Source organism: Kogia breviceps, chromosome 2 (assembly GCF_026419965.1).
Source record: "Kogia breviceps isolate mKogBre1 chromosome 2, mKogBre1 haplotype 1, whole genome shotgun sequence".
In the NCBI taxonomy this organism is placed as follows: domain Eukaryota; kingdom Metazoa; phylum Chordata; class Mammalia; order Artiodactyla; family Physeteridae; genus Kogia; species Kogia breviceps.
In genome coordinates, this window is record NC_081311.1 from 128,639,692 (window position 1) to 128,657,321 (window position 17,630).

General features: G+C 38.5%; 1 protein-coding gene across 9 annotated transcripts in view; it reads right to left on the bottom strand.

Moving 5' to 3' along the window:
* Positions 1–17,630, bottom strand: part of CCDC148 (coiled-coil domain containing 148) — a 427,998-nt gene that overhangs the window by 199,132 nt on the left and 211,236 nt on the right. The window lies entirely within an intron of this gene.

Genomic DNA, 17,630 nt, shown 5'->3' on the forward strand with positions numbered 1-17,630 from the left:
CAGGGTTGTGATAAATAGTAGTTCTGACTCATGTGGTAACATGAAGGACAGATTTATCAGGCTCAAAAAGGTGAAAGCATTGTTCTCACTAGGCATGTTTTACTTCCTTTTTCTGGGAATGGAGGCAGAATGAGAAAACCTGAAGCACACGTAAGCTATTTTTAGGGAGCTAAAACAATTATTCCCCTAGTGATGGGGCAGTTGAAGTTTACATTTAATTGACAGAGGACCATTCAACCGCTCTGGCCTGCCATGTTGTGTCTGGGTCAAGAGAGTGGATTCTTGCTGGTAAAAGACAGTACCTTAATGGTGAATGGCAGTGAGTGACTACCAGCAGAGGGGCTTTGGTAGAGTATGGGTTAGCCTCATCCCCCAGGTGGCATTTTCTCTTTTGAGAAATGAATATGAAAAGCCAAGTGGTTTCCAGACTTGCCCAGCAACATGGGCTCTGACACCTGGGAGAACCAAAAGAGGCATCCCAGTACCATGGCCACAGCCACAGCAACTCTGCGGCAGGGCTTGCAACACAAGCTGCCACACCAGTGACATCCATTCAATGCTTAATGAGTTACTGATGGCTCCAAGGTAAAGTGATTCTACTCCAGAGATGATGGAGATCGGAACCTAGGGAGAACAGAGATGAAACTAGAAAGGTAGCACACCAAGATGGAAAGTGAAAAAAAGAGTAGGAAAGGGAGAAAAAGGAAACACTGACTGATATTTCGGAGTCCTAACTGATAAATGCCAAGGCATTCTATTAGTGCCAGATATGGAAATGTTAACAACCATTATATTATCTCCCTCTGGGTTTATAAGTGATCTTTATTTTATTCTTTGTATTTTTCTGTGTTACCTTATTTTGGACAATGAATATATATTTCTTTCATAATCAGAGGGAAAAAGAAGATACTTCAGAAGAACAGATATTGGATTAAAGGGCATTTTCTCTGGGTCCTGACAGACCAATAGTGCTGCTTACCCCCAGCACTGGCCTTGGCGGGAAGTCAGTGGTCCTTCTGCTGACAGTCCCTTGACAACAAGCAGACCAACCCCAGGTTGCTGGTGTCCTCAGATCACTGACACCATCCGGTGCAGTGTCCTGTGCACACCCTAGAAGTATATCACACCTGAGGCTTCTTGGCATCTCAGGACCAATTATTTCCATCATTGACTCTGGTATCCTCAGCCATTGCTGTAGCAAGAGAATCACTCTCTCTTTCTCTCTCTCTCTCTCTCTCTCTCTCTCTCTCTCTCTCTCTCTCTCTCTCTCTCTTTCCTTCTCTTTATGGTTTTGACTGAAATTCTCCTGAGTGAAGGATGCTTTTCTTCTGATGTCCCATGTGCCAGGAAGCTGGGGAATGATTTGGGCATTTTCTTCCTTTTTAATGGCTACTTTGAGACACTGATGCTGCCCCTTTCATGTACAATGCCTTCTTCCTTTGATGTTTACAACATCTGGCTATATCACCCTCTACATGTCCTTATCACTGGCATGTGTGGACTTCCAGGTCATTCTAAAATATTCATTGAGAATTCAGGTACATGAGTCACAGCCACACAGGATTTGTTGTCCAGAACAACTCCTTCTACCTTCCTACACAACTTCAGTCTGAAGCCCCTCTGACCTGCCACCTCAGAGTCCCATGACTTCCTCTATTCCAGTGAGCTACCTCCTCTTCCGGGATTCTACCACCATGGAGAACAGCTCCAATTCCAAAAGCTTCAATTATAGCCATCCATCTTATGACCAGAACCTACGAGCCCTTCCCCATCATCTTTTGTGTTCTGGTCATATAATTTTATTCCTCTAGTACAGCCCTCACCACAAGGCTTTGCTAATTAGTATCCTTGCTCCTCTCTCCCACTAGACTGCAGAAACTGTGATTTATTACCCTGGGACTTCCAACAGCAACTGTACCAAATTGATGGTTTCAGCTGAATCTTTATTGACAATCAGCATTCCTTTTATGAATTCCTGGCCAGTGCCTCTCGATTGCTCACGGTGGTATTTCAAAACCCATTCACTATATTAAACTCCATACCTGCCTCTATTTCTTTGGTTTTATCAGAGGAAACACAGACCCTAAAAGATTCCTTCCTTGATGTCCTGCTCCTCAGAGGAAGTGCTGTCCTTTCTTCTTTCCAAGGCAACCCTCACCTGGGCTCCAGAACCTATTCCCCAATTCCATCCCCATAACCTTACTCCGTCACCTACCCTTCTTTCCCCAGTAACTTCAACCTCTTGGTCTTTGCTGCTCCCTTCTCCTCACATGAAAATCTACACAAATCTCACCCATTAACAAAATTCTAAAGGACTTTCTTTAGACCCCCAAGACCATAGCACCACACCCTTCATTGTTCCCTTTCAGTCAATGATACCTATTCTTCTCCAATTTCACATCTCTTATTTTAGTCCTCACCATGACATTCCTACCTCTGCCTCCACCCCAATTCACTACTCTTGCCAGTGACTTCCCAATGATCAAAGCAAATTCAATCCTTATTTTATGTAATGTCTCTGTATTTGATTCTACAAACCCTTATTTAGTCTTAAGAAACTACTGACTTTGGCATTCATTTGTTCAAAAAATACTTAATGAGCATCTGCTTTAAGCCAGATACTGTGCTATGTACTTGGGATATGGTGCTTAAAGAAAAATTAGGCCTTTGCCTCATGGAGCTGGGAGTTTCGGAAAGAGAGAAAATAAACAAGTAAATGAATGAAAAGAATATTACATGTTCAATTCTAAGAAGGAAATAAGTATGGTGATGATTTAGAAAAATCTGTGTAGAACCATTAGAAGGCATATTTTAAAATGACATTTGGATTAAAATTTGAAAGATGAGTGAGACAACCATGGAAAGAGATGAGGGAGATCACTGCAGGAAATGCGAGCTTTAGGTGCAACAGTATTGAGTGGGAACAACCTTGCACATGTTCAGATTGGGAAGAAAACAGCACAGCTGGAGCAGGTAGTGTGAGTTAAGACTGGAGGTAAGTTTGGCAAGCTGGATGGGGGCTAGATGATTAGGCAAAGATTTAGTTCTAGAAACAAAACAAAAAAAGATATTGAAGAGTTTAAAGCAAAGAGTGATATAATGTGACTTAGATTTTTAAAATATAGTTTGGGCTATATTGAGTGAAGAATGGATAGTAGAGGAGCAAAGGAGAAACAGAGACCAAAGAGAATATGGCAAAAATGATCACTGGGATCCAGGAAATTAATTATTCAGACCTGAGATGTCCTTTTGAGTGGAGTCAGAGTGCTCATTTAAGGATTAGACATGGCGATTGAAGCTAAAAGGAATAAAGGATAATTCCTAGGTTTTTGCTAGAGCAACTGGTTGGATGATGGTACCAATAACAGAGATGGGAAATTGGAAGAATAACAGGTTTGGCAAAGAAAGTCAGGAAGCTCAGTATTAAACATTAAACAATTGATGTGACTGTAAAACACTTAAGTAGAGATTCCAAATAAACATCTGGAGGTACAGATGGGTGGCTCAATGGAGAATTTGGGGCTGGTCTAAATTAAGGAGATATCTACTTAAAATGCTACAAATGCTATTTGATGCTACAAGACTGGAAAAGATCTAGAGTGTGAACGTAAATAGAAGAGAAAAGGTGATCATGCACTTTCATGTTTATCTGCCTTTTGCAGTTTTCTCAGCCAGCATAACTTCATAACCAGAAGGGCTTAAGTGATCATCATTAGGTGAGTGGGAGCACTTTCTGGTCTCTGGTCTGAGAATAACAAAGTTATGGATGGGAACCAGGCCAGCAGTTTTATTTGCAGGATGGTAAAGTCTGAACTAAACATTTCCCTAAGGACAGTTCCATTCACTTTCCATCAATTAATAAGGGCAGGAAGTGTGTGTGTCATGAAACATTGGCTTTGCAAGGTTCAAACTAAAGTTAAGGTTAAGAGTATTTAACTAGCCTTTTGTAACATTTGTTGAGACATAGATTTTAAACACACTACTCTTTAGATTTTTTGAGTTATCCTTATAACTTTCCAACCATAGAGGAACCAGAAAGTTAGCACGTGGGGTAAGAGGTGAATTTAAAGCTTGTCTCTTCTAGACTTGCAGACAAGGTTTCTAGAAAAAGCTTACTTTTCTGAAAACCAAAATGGGCCCTCATTATCCCCCATCTCCTCTTGTTATCTCTGATTTGTACTGGATAGTCCTCTTTCATAATCCCACATTTTGTTCATTTTGGTAGAGTTAAGCCAATAAAAGTATAAACAAACTGAAGAAACTATTCTCTATATAGATTTATGAGCCAAAGTAATGCTGTGCTCTTTTTTCAGAGGGTTTAAGATCATTTTTATATTCCACCTTACTTTTGTAATCTTCCAAACAATTTGTCTCTAGTTAAAAACTCCACTAGTAAACATGACATTTATGGTATTAAGAGTATATCAGAATTTAATTTTAAAAAACTTGGACTAATGTTATATAACCATTCAATTATTTTCATTCCTTCAGTCCAAAAATTATAATTGCATGGAAGAAGCATTTCTTGTTTACATGTAGAAACCAGAAAGTGAGGACTAAAGCATTAGAGTAGGAAGACAGTTTGGTCTCTGATTTCAAGCAATCTTCTGTACCTTGCTCCTAGGTCATTATTCCAAAGGCTCTAATGACTTATTCAGGAGGATGTCATAATTCTTAACCAGATATACAAAATACATGAAATATGAAGTACAGAATACAGAATATCCAGTTGCCTTCCTCATAAACCACTGAGGCGGAGCGATTTTTATTCCATTCTCTAGATTCTCATTTACTTAGCTAATTCCTCGCATCTCACACCTTTTCTACTTTTGGCCTGGAATATGCACCCACAGAAAAAGTGTTGTTGCTCTGCATGAAAACACAGAAGGGCCTCTTCATTAAAAAGAGTCATTCTTGGGCTTCCCTGGTGGCGCAGTGGTTGAGAATCCGCCTGCCGATGCAGGGGTCACGGGTTCGTGCCCTGGTCCGGGAAGATCCCACATGCCGCGGAGCGACTGAGCCCGTGAGCCATGGCCGCTGGCCCTGCGCGTCCGGAGCCTGTGCTCCGCAACGGGAAAAAGAGTCATTCTTTTACTTTAAATTTTTCCCACGTGTTTCACGTAGATGAGCCTGTATCACATAAAGTCACTACCAACCGAAGTCTGACTCTTATTTCTTTTTTTTTTTTTTTTGACTCTTATTTCTATGCGATCTATTTGACAATCATCTGTATTTTGCCAAGTAAACTTTCACACACTTGTGTGAACTTCTGAAAGGTAAGGAACATGGCTTATACTGTAATATTTATTTGTATCCAGTATATTGCACCTTGTAGATGAGAGGTACAAGATAAACTACTCCAGTGGCAAAGAATATGGAAAGGCAACACTGCACACAGTACTTTTCTTATATCAATTCATATAAATCCAAAACTATTAATAAAGTATCCAGATAGAAAATAATGACAGACCAAAGACATCAGTGAACCAATTCATTTAGCCATGTGAGGTGTAGAGGTACATTTAATCCCAAAAGAGCATAAGGGCATGGTACTTCTCTAAGTCAAATTGTCCATGGAAGCCAGATTCAAGGTTTTTTGGGCTAAAGGTGGACATTTGGTCACTTGCATCCTCAGAACCTTTCAGCCAACATTATCTCTTCTATACTTTGTGGTATAGAGATCTCTGTGGGCTTCAATCCAGGATGTGCTGAAGCTTCTGAGCAAAAAATTTGGCTCCAAAATAATTATTTTGCAGGGCATTCTTTATGCAAAGATGGGAAAACTCTCTACATGGGTAAGAAATCAAAGCTAGTTCTTTGGTTTTTAAAAATAGAAAGTCAGTTTTTCCACCATCCTGCATGGTTATTTGAATTTAATGGATCTCCTTTCAGTCCACATTTCAGACTATTTGTATTTCAGCTACTTACTTTCATTGTCCTAAACATGAACTTTTTTGCCACCAATCTCTAATCTGATAAACAAGCACATCTACCTACAGTAAGAGGGTAAATTGTCATACTCTTTCTGAAGAATAAATAGGGAAATAACTAGCAAAAGCCTTCAGAATTAAGAAATAAAGTTTAGGGCTTCCCTGGTGGCGCAGTGGTTGAGAGTCCGCCTGCCAATGCAGGGGACACGGGTTCGTGCCCCGGTCCGGGAAGATCCCACATGCCACGGAGCGGCTGGGCCCAGGAGCCATGGCCACTGAGCCTGCGCGTCCGGGGCCTGTGCTCCACAACGGAAGAGGCCACAACGGTGAGAGGCCCGCGTACCACAAAAAAAAAAAAAAAATAGAAAGAAAGTTTAAGAATTAATATGCAGGCACCTATACAAAGATTTATATACAGGTATGTTCATTACAGCCTTAAAAGGGTAAAAAAATTGGAAATAATGTAACACCACCAAATAAGAAATTGGTTAAATGCAATTATTCACATAATGAAACACTATGCAAACACCAAAAATTGTGGTAGGAATACAGAGGAAAATATGCAAGATATATTGATAGATGAAAAAAAATCAGGTTAAAAATAATATATGCAGTATTATCTAGTTAAATTAAAATCTTTGTGTATATAGAGTAAAGAATATATGAACATTGTTATTAATCTTTTGCTAGTGGTTTAGGATTTCGGGTGATATTTATTGTATTTTGTGTGCTTGACTGTATTTTCCAAACTATTTACAATGGACATAAAAGACTTTATAATTACAAAAGGATGTTTTAAAAGTCTTGCCAAAAAAAATCAAAATTTAGAAGGAATATTTAAGGGACATGACTCTTAATTCATTCTGGAAGTTTTTAAACTCTATTCCCATATCAAATTAAATGACAAAAATACTGTATATCCTTGTATATAACATTTTCACTTTTTATCACCTTGCATGAAGCATTACTTTCACTTACTATGGAAAAGTTTCACAGAACTATGATTTAATTTTATGCCATAAGCCTTATAAAGGTTAACACAATATCATATAAGGGTTGATTTAGACTCAGTAAAACTTCTATTGAAAATGCTTTCTTCTGGGTGGTTTGCCTCCCTCCCCCTGCCAGATCCTGATGTGCTAGATGTTGTCTATTATTAGCAAATAAGAGCTAAATGCTTCCTTTTAACTTTAACCATGTTCAATTACAGCACCCCTTTTTAGTCTTGGTTTGCTGACATAACTATATTCCCATCCTCTTAGTTTTTTGTCTCTTACTCTCTTACTAATTTTCTATTTTAATGATTCCTAATAGGAAACAGATGGCACACTCAAAATTAGGTTAAATCCAGAAGAATGTAATAAGGGGACAATGACAAAGATGGTTAGAATGCAGGACAATCACAAGGGATCATGTAGTAGCCATGCTGCTTTACCCAGAGCCAGAGAAGGCTGTGTGGGGAGGGCCACCTGACAGGGGCTGAGACCTTTGGTGGAGGACACAGCTAGTCAACACAACTCTGCAGGGCCAGGAGCTGGGGGAGAAGCTCTCCCAACCTCACTCTCCTCCCTCATCCTCATTTCTAGTGTTCCACTTTGACTGAACCCAACCAGAAGCCAGAGGGCAAGGGAGCCTTCTATAGGACAACTCCCTGGGACACAGAGCAGGATGGAGAGTATATATGCCCCAACGGGTAGACATCTAGCACAATAACGTTAGTGCCTTTATTATAAATTGTTTGGAAGTAGGTGATGTCTATATGTGTAAGTAAATAACATGAATCTTTTAGGTGATTTCACTTTGGTCACTTATGTGAGCATTTTTTCCATAGCAGAGCTGCCTACTCGAATTGGCAATAGCTATTTTCTGCCGTGATGTAGTCTTATGTCCTTAGAGCATGATGAGCCAAGAAAGTATTCCGGGGTAAACACATTAGTTATCTCCCTCTTAATTGAAATGCCAGGTGGATTTAAAAATAACTGTTATGTCTTCTTTAGGAGTAAGGTCTATTTTCAGTCTGGGCATTGAAGTATTACATAATGATTGTGTCATATGTTGATATTGCTAAAATGAATTTGTCTGTAATCTTGTTTAATTTCTCTCTTTTCACTATTCATTAAAAAGGGAGTATATATATACTGAGGATGTTGTATTTCAAAGCCTGAAGTGTCAGGGAGAGTGAAAGTGAAAAGTAATCAAACCTCAGAGTCATTCAATCATGACTTCTTAGAGCTGAGGTGATTTTAGCAATCATTTAATTCAAACACCTCATTTTACAATTGGGAGGGAAAATCCTGCAGAGCCTACATATCTTGCCCAAGGTCATCCACCTTGTTAGGGCCTCCTAGTTTGGCATATTTTCCACTATATCTCAACATCAAAGTACAGTTGTATTCTGCTCATTCATTAAATTCACTCACTCAAACAATATTTATTGATGCCTTGTGTCAGGCACTGGAGATAAAACAATGAAGAAAATGGACAAATCCCCCCTTTTTACAGGGCTTACATTCCAGAAGAGAAAGAGAAGACAGTCAATAAATAAATAAAGAGATGTCAGAGGAACAAGAAATGCCAAGAAAAAAATAAAGTAGGGTAAATGGACAGAGAGACCAGGAAGGAGGATGCTATTTTAAGTTTGGTAGTCAAGGATAGACATTCTCTTTGATGACATTTGAGCGTGAAGCTGAATGGAGTGAGAGAGTGAGTTATACAGACATCTGGGGGAGGACTCTTCCAGGCAGAAGGAACAGCCAGTGCAAAAGGCTAAGGGGACATGTGCTAGGGTGTTCGAGGAGGAAGAAGTAGGCTGTGATGGCTGGAGCAGCAGGAGTGATGGGGGAAGTGGCAGGATATGAGATCCAAGACATATGACATAATCTGACATGCCTTTTAAAAGCATCACTCTGCCTGTTGAGTGGGAAATCGATGGAGGGGGAGAGAGAGAAGAGAAAGGGAGGAGGCAGAGAAATGAATTAGAAGAGAAAGAGGTTTATAATAGTTCTGATTTGGAAGGCAGAGCCTTCTATTCATGACAATAGGTAAGGGTGTGAGTATAGGGTGTGAGGGGGGAAAACAAGAGTCAAAATATCAAGGCTTTTGGCCTGAGCACTGGGAGAATAGGTTTCCATTTGTTGAGAAAAGGAATATGGGGGAAAGAGTGGGTTTGGAGAGAAAAAGGAGATTACATTTGGGTCAAATTAGATTTGAGGCAGTGGGATGTGTGAGTTTGCAGTTCAGGAGAGAAATCTAGACCAGAGATATTAATTGGTAATTTGAGTCAGCATATAAATGGCATATGAAGTATATTGGATTGGTTGAGATCCCCTAGAAAGTACACATACTTAGAGCACCGAGGCCCGAGGGAACTCCAAGACTTACAATGATGAGGAGGATCCATCCAAGTTTGTGGAGAAAGAGAACCCAGTGAGATAAAAGAACAGAGGATGGCTTCCTAGAAGCTAAATATCAAGTTTTCCAAAGAGGAGGCAGTGATCACTTCCATCTTAATAGTTCAAGTAAAGTGAGGACTGAGAACAGACCCCTGGAATTAGCAACATGGAGATCACTGATGACCTTGACAAGCACAGCTTTGCTGGAGTCGAGGGACAAAATGGCTCAAGAGACAATGGGTGGGATGAAGGACAGTGTGTAGAGGCTACAGGATGGTGAGATTTTCTTAATGGGGGAGGCGTGAGGTCAAGGGAGAGTGTATTTCTAAATACAAGTGAGAATTTATTTATTTATTTATTTATTTATTTATTTATTTATTTATTTATTTATTTATTTATAGGTTAATAGGAAAGATATAGATAAAAGGGGGACGTGGTGGGGGGAGAGAGATTTGGATGACCTTGAGTAGGAGAGAGGGAATAGGATTCTGTGCATAAGTGAAGGGGCTGGCCATAGACAGGAGTACAGATACTTAATGCATTGTGAAAGGAGGGAAGGTGGGGAGTGGGTACAGATTCTGATAGGTTGGTAGATGCAATGCTGGAAGCCTGTGGAAATTTTCTTCTTGTGAAATAAGATATTGAGAGGTAAAAAAAAAAAATCACAATCAAAATCGTTAATATTTTCTTCAGTCAACTTAACAAAAGAGCAACACCAAGGAGGCAATGAAGCTGTTTTTTTTTTTAACCTGCTCATAACACATGTCTTATACTTGACACGTCATCTGTGATCAAACCATAATGGTCTGGCTTCTTGTAAAGTGTTTGGCTATAGTGGTTCCTTAACCCAAGGAGAGAAATCCTGAGAGAATATTAATAAGACAGACTGCGTGTACCTGTAAAACATGAAAGAAATACTCCTAGTAAGCAGACTACTAAAGAGATTTTAAATTATCAATTACCTATCAATTTAACAGTTCTGAGTACACTAGGACAGAATCAAAGCCATGAAAATTAGCCTAAAGCAAATAGTTTGAAACCAAGTTTTCTCAAAATTGATTCATCACAAAATTAATAGCAAACAGCAATCACAGTGATGGGCAGCACAGCACAGTGTTTAAAATCATGAACGATGGAGTTAGACCTCCTGGGTTCAAATCCTAATTGCACTGCTTAATGGCTATGTGACTTTGGGGAAATTATATTCCCTCTATGTGTCTCTGTTTTCTCATTTATAAAATGAAGATCATATTAGTACCCACCCCTTAAGGTTATTAAGAAGATTAAATGAACATAGAACTGTGCCTTGCATATAGCAAGCATTGTATAGGTGTCTGTTAATTAAGTCATATCACTGTGAATAATCAAGATCTAGCCAGAAAATGCAGCCAAAAATTGACACCTGGAGTTAATTTTTAAGACTTTTAAAACTTCCTACTGGGAAATCTTTTACAGAAAAACAAATACATCTGTCTCTTGATCATCCAGGGTATTTTTTTCCCTCCATCTGACTTTTTCTTAAAATTGTGTCCTGACAAAGAGTAGGAAGATTCCATAATTTCCACTTTTAAAAAAGAAGTTCTAATGGAAATCTTCACTTTTAAAAGACATGGAAACCAGAAAAGTGAGCCTCTTGGATTACCATCCTACTTTTCTGTCACCTATTGACTCATATACTGAGAGCTGACCCTACATTTAGACTCATATTAGAAGGTCATAATCAGTTAATAAGCTATGTTAATGTTCATTTCTAAATTTTAATGACAAAATAAGGAACATTATGAATATTTTTAAATTATATGATCCTTGATTTATTTTCTTTTCTCCCATACTGCATTCATTTCTTTACTCATACAATATCATTCAGAGGACTGGGTAAGTATTCAGAAGATAAAGTGTGAACCCCCAGTTTATTTTGGAGTCATTTCTACATAAAATACACGTTAACTATCTTTTCTTTTGACCATTGTAATATCCTGATAGTTAATTTACCTACTAGGTTTTATGGTGCCAATATTTTGGGTATCTCATCAGATTTTCAAATAAAAGGACCAAAAATTAAAAGAAAAACACCCGCTCAAACTTTGACTGCAAGATCACATTTCTGGGAATTAGTAATTGAGAGCACCACAAAACCGAGGGTGGGAAGTAGTTAAACAGATTGGTCCTTAGCCAGATGGGCTATTTCAGCTCTAGTTGCAGGTGGTCCCTTTGCAGAGATGCTTGCAGTGAGAGATCTGGGTGGGCAGATTTTAGAGCAGAGGTCAAACTGGAGTTCAGAGAGGTTCAAAGACATGTTTTTAGGGTCGAAAGAGTCTATGAGAGTTTTTATATTCCATATTCTCCATTTTATAAAAATGTAAAAATGTGTTGTAAACCAATTTGAGATCATCTGAATGTCACTGCATGACTGAGTGTTGCCACAGTGTTTTTTGTTTGTGTTCACAATTCAGTTGGTCCCCAGTGGTATATTACATAAACTGACAGTATATCTTAAGTCATTTTAGTCTAAGTGGGATCCAGTTAGATCAATCAGTCTTTCTCTCTCCCTCTCCCTCCCTCTGCTCCCCAGAGCATTTGGTTCCCTAAGAACCAAATGCGCCTTTGTGGGTTTTATGGGATTCACCTTGTTAGAAAAAAGCCAATAAACACAGGTCTTTTTGAGATGAACCCTTCTCTTTCTTGGCCTCCTGCTGATGTGGCTGAGAGAAATTGCCCTTAAACTTCTCTGAGGCTCTCTAGTTTGAGAATATCTATGAGAAACACCCCTTATCTCTTGGAAGTGTTGCTTATATGAATGGATACACTGACCTTTTGATCTTTTCGAGGCTATAACAAAGGGTTGTACATTCACACTTTCAGTCTTTTCCCTATGCCATGCTGTTGGAAATAAACTCTTAACTCTAGAGTCTTTTGCCATTAGGATAGACGGAGAGTTTCGCAAAGCATCAAGTCCTGGTTCCTTTTAGTTTAACAGTTCTTCCCTCAATTTATCTCTCTCCTTTTTACTAAGTAGCAAAAAAAACCCCAAAAAACCCAAAAACCAAAACCAGGTGGCATCTTCAACACCTTGGAAATCTTCTTATTTCATTACATATGAAGTTCATTATTTAGGAAGGTTTTCCATCTAACTGCAGGACAGAATTCCCTAGGCTTTATGCCACTGCATAACAGTGATCCTCCTTTCTCCTGTTTCCAATAATATGTTCATCACTTCCTTCTGAACCCTTATCAGCCACATCTCAAACATCCATATTTCTACTAACGGTCTGTTCAAGGCATTCGAGTCTTTTTTCTATCATGCTCCTCAAAATTCTTCCAACTTCTCTCCACTTCCCAACTCCAAAAACACTTCCACATTTTTATGTATTTGTTATAGTAGCATTTCATGTCCAGATACCAAAATCTGTATTGATTTTTTAAATTGCTGTGTAACAAACTACCACAAATTTAGCAACTTAAAGCAATACTCACTTATTAGCTCAGAATCCTATAAGTCAGAGGTTCAGCAAGGCATGGCTGGACTCTCTGCTCATGACATCACAAGGCTAAAATCAAGGTGTTGCCAAAACTGATTTCTCATCTGGAAGCTTTAGAGAAAAATTTGCTTCCGAGCTCATTCCTTTTTTTTTTTTTTTTTTGTCAAAATTCAGTTTGTTACAATTATAGGACTATAGGTTACAGGGTCCTATTTCCTTTCTGGTTGTCAGCTAGGGCCACTCTTATCTCCTAGGGGCCATCCACATTCCTTGCCATGTGATGTCCTCCATCTCCAAGCCAACAATGGTGGGTAAAGTCCCTTTCATACTTTAAATCTCTGGCTACCCATCCTGTGATCAGCCAGAGAAACCTCTCTGCTTTTAAAGGGTTCATGTGACTAGGTCAAGTCCACCCAAATAATCTCCCTTTCTCAACGTTGTCTGTGCCATATAATATAACCTAATTAGGTATTTACAGTCCTGGCAATTATACAGGTATGTATCCTGGGACGGCAGAAAGTCTCGGGGCCCATCTTAGAAGCCTGTCTGTCAAGGGGCTATTCATTGGCCCCTTTAAGTCCCAACAATCCTGAAGAAGCAGAGTTTAAAACCTGGGAATTTTTTTTTATCATTCTCTGTGTCCACCTTTTTTTCTACTCTTGGCTCTTTAGATCAGTATATTATCAGATTGATAAACACTGGAGAAGAGATTTCATAATATCATGATGAATTACTCTCATAAGAACCCATAAATCCCCACATAGAGAGAATGGCTTTGATCTGAATGTACTCTGGATTCCCTCCTAAGCACAGAGTTTCTTGAATCTTCTGAGAAGTAGTATTGTTCCACCCCTTTAGCCTGCATTCTGATTAAGATAGCCTCCCCTCTTTTGTTTTAGATTCTTTCCTCTCTTCCCTGGTTATCTGTCAGATGAATATAATTCTGAGTGTTTGCCAGGTCACCTGAGGACAAAGGGAAGCACCCAAGTGCCAAGGTTCTACTGAAGACTGTGTCTATTGGTATCTACTGGTGCAATGTCACTTGAGGCTCCCCAGAAACATCTCTGAGGTAAGGCTGAAGGTCACATGGCTGGTGGAGTTATTCTGACTTTTCTGACTATGTTCCCTACCCCTCAGTTGTGCAATATAAGTGGTTTCAATGCTGGATTCAGAGTTGGCGAAAATTGGGAGGGAACTGTGACATGATAAATCAATGAAGGGATATGTCTCCTTTTTCTGTGAGCCTTGCTTAAAATCTCCATTTTGGGAGCAAGGCTGAAAATATCCTCACCTTGGATCCCATAGAATGCCAAGCATCATGCAGCAACAAAACCTCCTAAAATGCTGTGATGCAGAGCAACTTTTTTGTTAATTCAAGCCATCCAAAGAGCCACACCTAGTAAAAAAGGGTGGTTCTGGGACCAATATTATGTATCAGGCATTTTGAGGTTCATCTAGCATGGTAATCTTGTTTCTTACAATAGCTCCTAGGGATCGTTTATGGAAAGACATCATCTCTTGATTTTACCATGACAACTGCAAAAGTGGAGAGATGCTTCTGAAATATTACCATTGTCACCTAACAGCTTATGAATCAAAACTTTCCTTGAGTCTTGAGATAAAACTATGAAAACTGTGAATATTATGTTCAACTAGAGTTTTAAAGCACAAAAGAAAAAAGTGATCTAGTAAATGTACATTTGCAAGGAGCTGGGCACCTACTAGGATAAACTTTGCCACTGCATACAAATTATGTTATTCCCGCAAAAAAAATATTATTTCCTAAAAGACAAATTACTGGGAAGAAGAATTAGGATAAAGCTGATCCCTTGTTCAGAAATCCTAATGTGGGGTTTTACACATGGCATAGTTTCTCTACCTCTGTTGCTGCTCTCTTACGAGAAGAGACAGGCAAGTGATACAGTAGATGCGGAGAGACAGAACACCAGGTAATAAAGCAACCAGTCTCAAGTCAGGGGGAGGCTGCATGTAGGGGGTTTTCTGCCAAGCTTCTATTAAGTACTGAGGAACTAAAATTTGCCTCCAACACGTAAAATAGTTTAAACAAAGGGAATCTAGATTTGCAGTTAGTATATATAAAGGTAGTCAGAAGTTTGGTCAGTATGTCTGAGTTGACATAGAAATCTTTTTTCCCACTTTAAACACAGAAATTTTGGACAAACTATACCACAACTACACACACACACACCCAGTGTCCCAGTGTTGAAAATAAAGATGGAACTCAAAGTCAGAGCAGTGAGAAGGAGCCAAAGCCAAGTGACTCTTGGGGAGAACTGGACCTGAGATATGTTTGAGGAGCTGGTGGCCAGGCCTTCAGTGTTAGTTGTGGGACCTGTGCACATGGGTGCAGGAACCAAGCTACATACGAAGAGCAAGAAGTCATGTAGGACTTGTCCATACACCCAGGGAAACTAGCTACACCGTGACCACTCCCCAGGAGAGTGACAAAGGAGCTAACTTTCTGCTTGGGACCAGAGGAAGAAAAGGGCCAAGTGCAGAACCCAAGTGCTGTGCATGAGTGCTAAGTCAGCACCCACTCCTAGCTCACAGCATGGGTCCCAAGCCTCAAAGTTAATATACAAACTGGTCCTGCGCCAGTAAAATGCATAGGGCCCTTAGCAGAGGCAAACATAAAAGCTCTCTGTATAGATATTCTCACTACCAGGTCATAGTTCATAAAGGAAAGCACAATTCACAAAGAAAAAATTTAAGAACTTCGATTATTTGATCATTTGAAATTTCCATGGAACTACAGACACTGAGGAAAATTTTAAAAGGCAAATGACCAATGAAAGAAAATATTTGCAACTCATGTAACTGATAAAAAGAAATAATATTCAGAATTTATAAAGAACATCTATAGATTAAATAAAGAAAAAATAGACAATGGACAAGAAGCACGAATAAGCAATTCAGAGAGGAAGAAAACTGCCCAATAAACATGAGATTTCCAATCTCACAAATGACCAGGAGAATCCAATTTAAAACATTGAGATACTGTTCCCATTTAGCATATTGGCAAAAGTCAAAAAGTATAGTTTTAATGTCTTATAAAGTAAAAAACAAAGTCTTATAAAGTTGAAAACATACAAATCCTGCAACATAGTGATTCCCACCCCAGGTACACCCTAGAGAAAGCTGTGCACACATGCCCTGGTCAATATGTATGAAGCGGCTGCTGCAGCACACCTTCAAGAACAGAACTTAAGAAACTTAAATGTCATCCACTAAAAGAAGGGATAAATGGTATCCTAGTTCTACAGTGGAACACTATATAGCCATTAAAAGAATAAACTAGCTCTGTGTATTAACATGGTTATATCTCAAAATGTAAGGGTAAATGAAGAAGTACATGCTGCAGAATAATACAGTGTGATAATATTCATGAGAGAAGAGAAATGAAATACATATTAAAATATGTTAAAAGCAATAGATAGCCTGAAAGATAGTAATAAAATTCATGATGGAGATTGTCTTTAGTGTGGTAAGAAGGCAAATGGTACTGAGTTAAGTCCTCAAAAGAAGACTTCAACTTTATCTATAAAATAAAATAAACCTGAAACAGAATGAAAAATGTCAACAGTTTCAATGCTAGGTGATGAGTACTAATGTATTTACTACATCAATCTCTGTATTTTAAACTTTTTTTCTAAATGTAAGAAATAATTTTTAAAAGAAAATAAATAAAATAAAATATATGCCTCGGGCCCATACACTTTCAAGAAATTGACCATGAATTTGGCTTAGAGCTTAACTATTCCTTCCATCACTGTTTGTTTTGTTGTTGTTATTTTGGTGTCAGGCCAAATTTCAAGCCAAATGTCAATAGCTTATCTGCAAGCTAATAAAGGTCTCTCTCTCATCTTTCAAAACACCTTTCTCTCATTTCCATAAATCTAAAAGACTGAGGAGAAAACAGCAAGCAGTCTGTCTATCCATTCCTGTATAACCATGCCAATTCCCCAACTCAAATTTAATTTAACAACGAAATGCACTTACTTCAATTCTCAATACTTGAGTTACTAATTTGTGTATTCTTTCACTGTCTTTGTAAGTTCCCAGAAAGCGGAAATGTATCTAAATCTCTTTATATGACACTTAAAATGACACTATATGCAAACAAATGCTTAAAAATACATTACTTTTCATGATTATACTAACTCATAGAGAGGAGGGGCTATGAAAGGGGCCCAGGTAGATGACAAATCTCTAAGGATATGTAGTTTCATAACAGTTAATAATTGTTAAGTTTTCCCACAGAGATGTGTATAGTTCACCTATGTTATTTGAAACATGATTGATATTTATGAGTTTCTCTCTTGATGGGGACTTGATGAAACCACCCAACTTCCTTAGAAGTCAGACTGTAAATTACGTCTTCTTTGCAGCTTACTTTGTCAAAAATCATATAACTTCTCTACGTGTTGTTTTTTACACATGCTGACTCTATACCAATTTGCTGATATAAGAGCACAAAACAAGCAAGAATAATGGCAACTGAAGTATAAAATGCAGAAATCTGACTTTTAGCTAAAAAACCATAGTGCCTTTTTTTCCCCTCATGTTTAATTTTAAAGGAAAAACTTCTAGACAAGAGCTTAATAAACCTGGTTGACCATATAAAGTATCAATTGTGTTCACAAAAGCAAAAATTTACTCATCAAAGACTATGAATTAGTCATTCTTAGCACTTTAAGCAACACCAAAAGAAAACATTTTACATATAATGCAGATCAAGCCAATACAGGTATACAGGTTAATGGAAGTTCCTTTCATTATGTTATGGAGTTGATCATAAATTGCCTTTT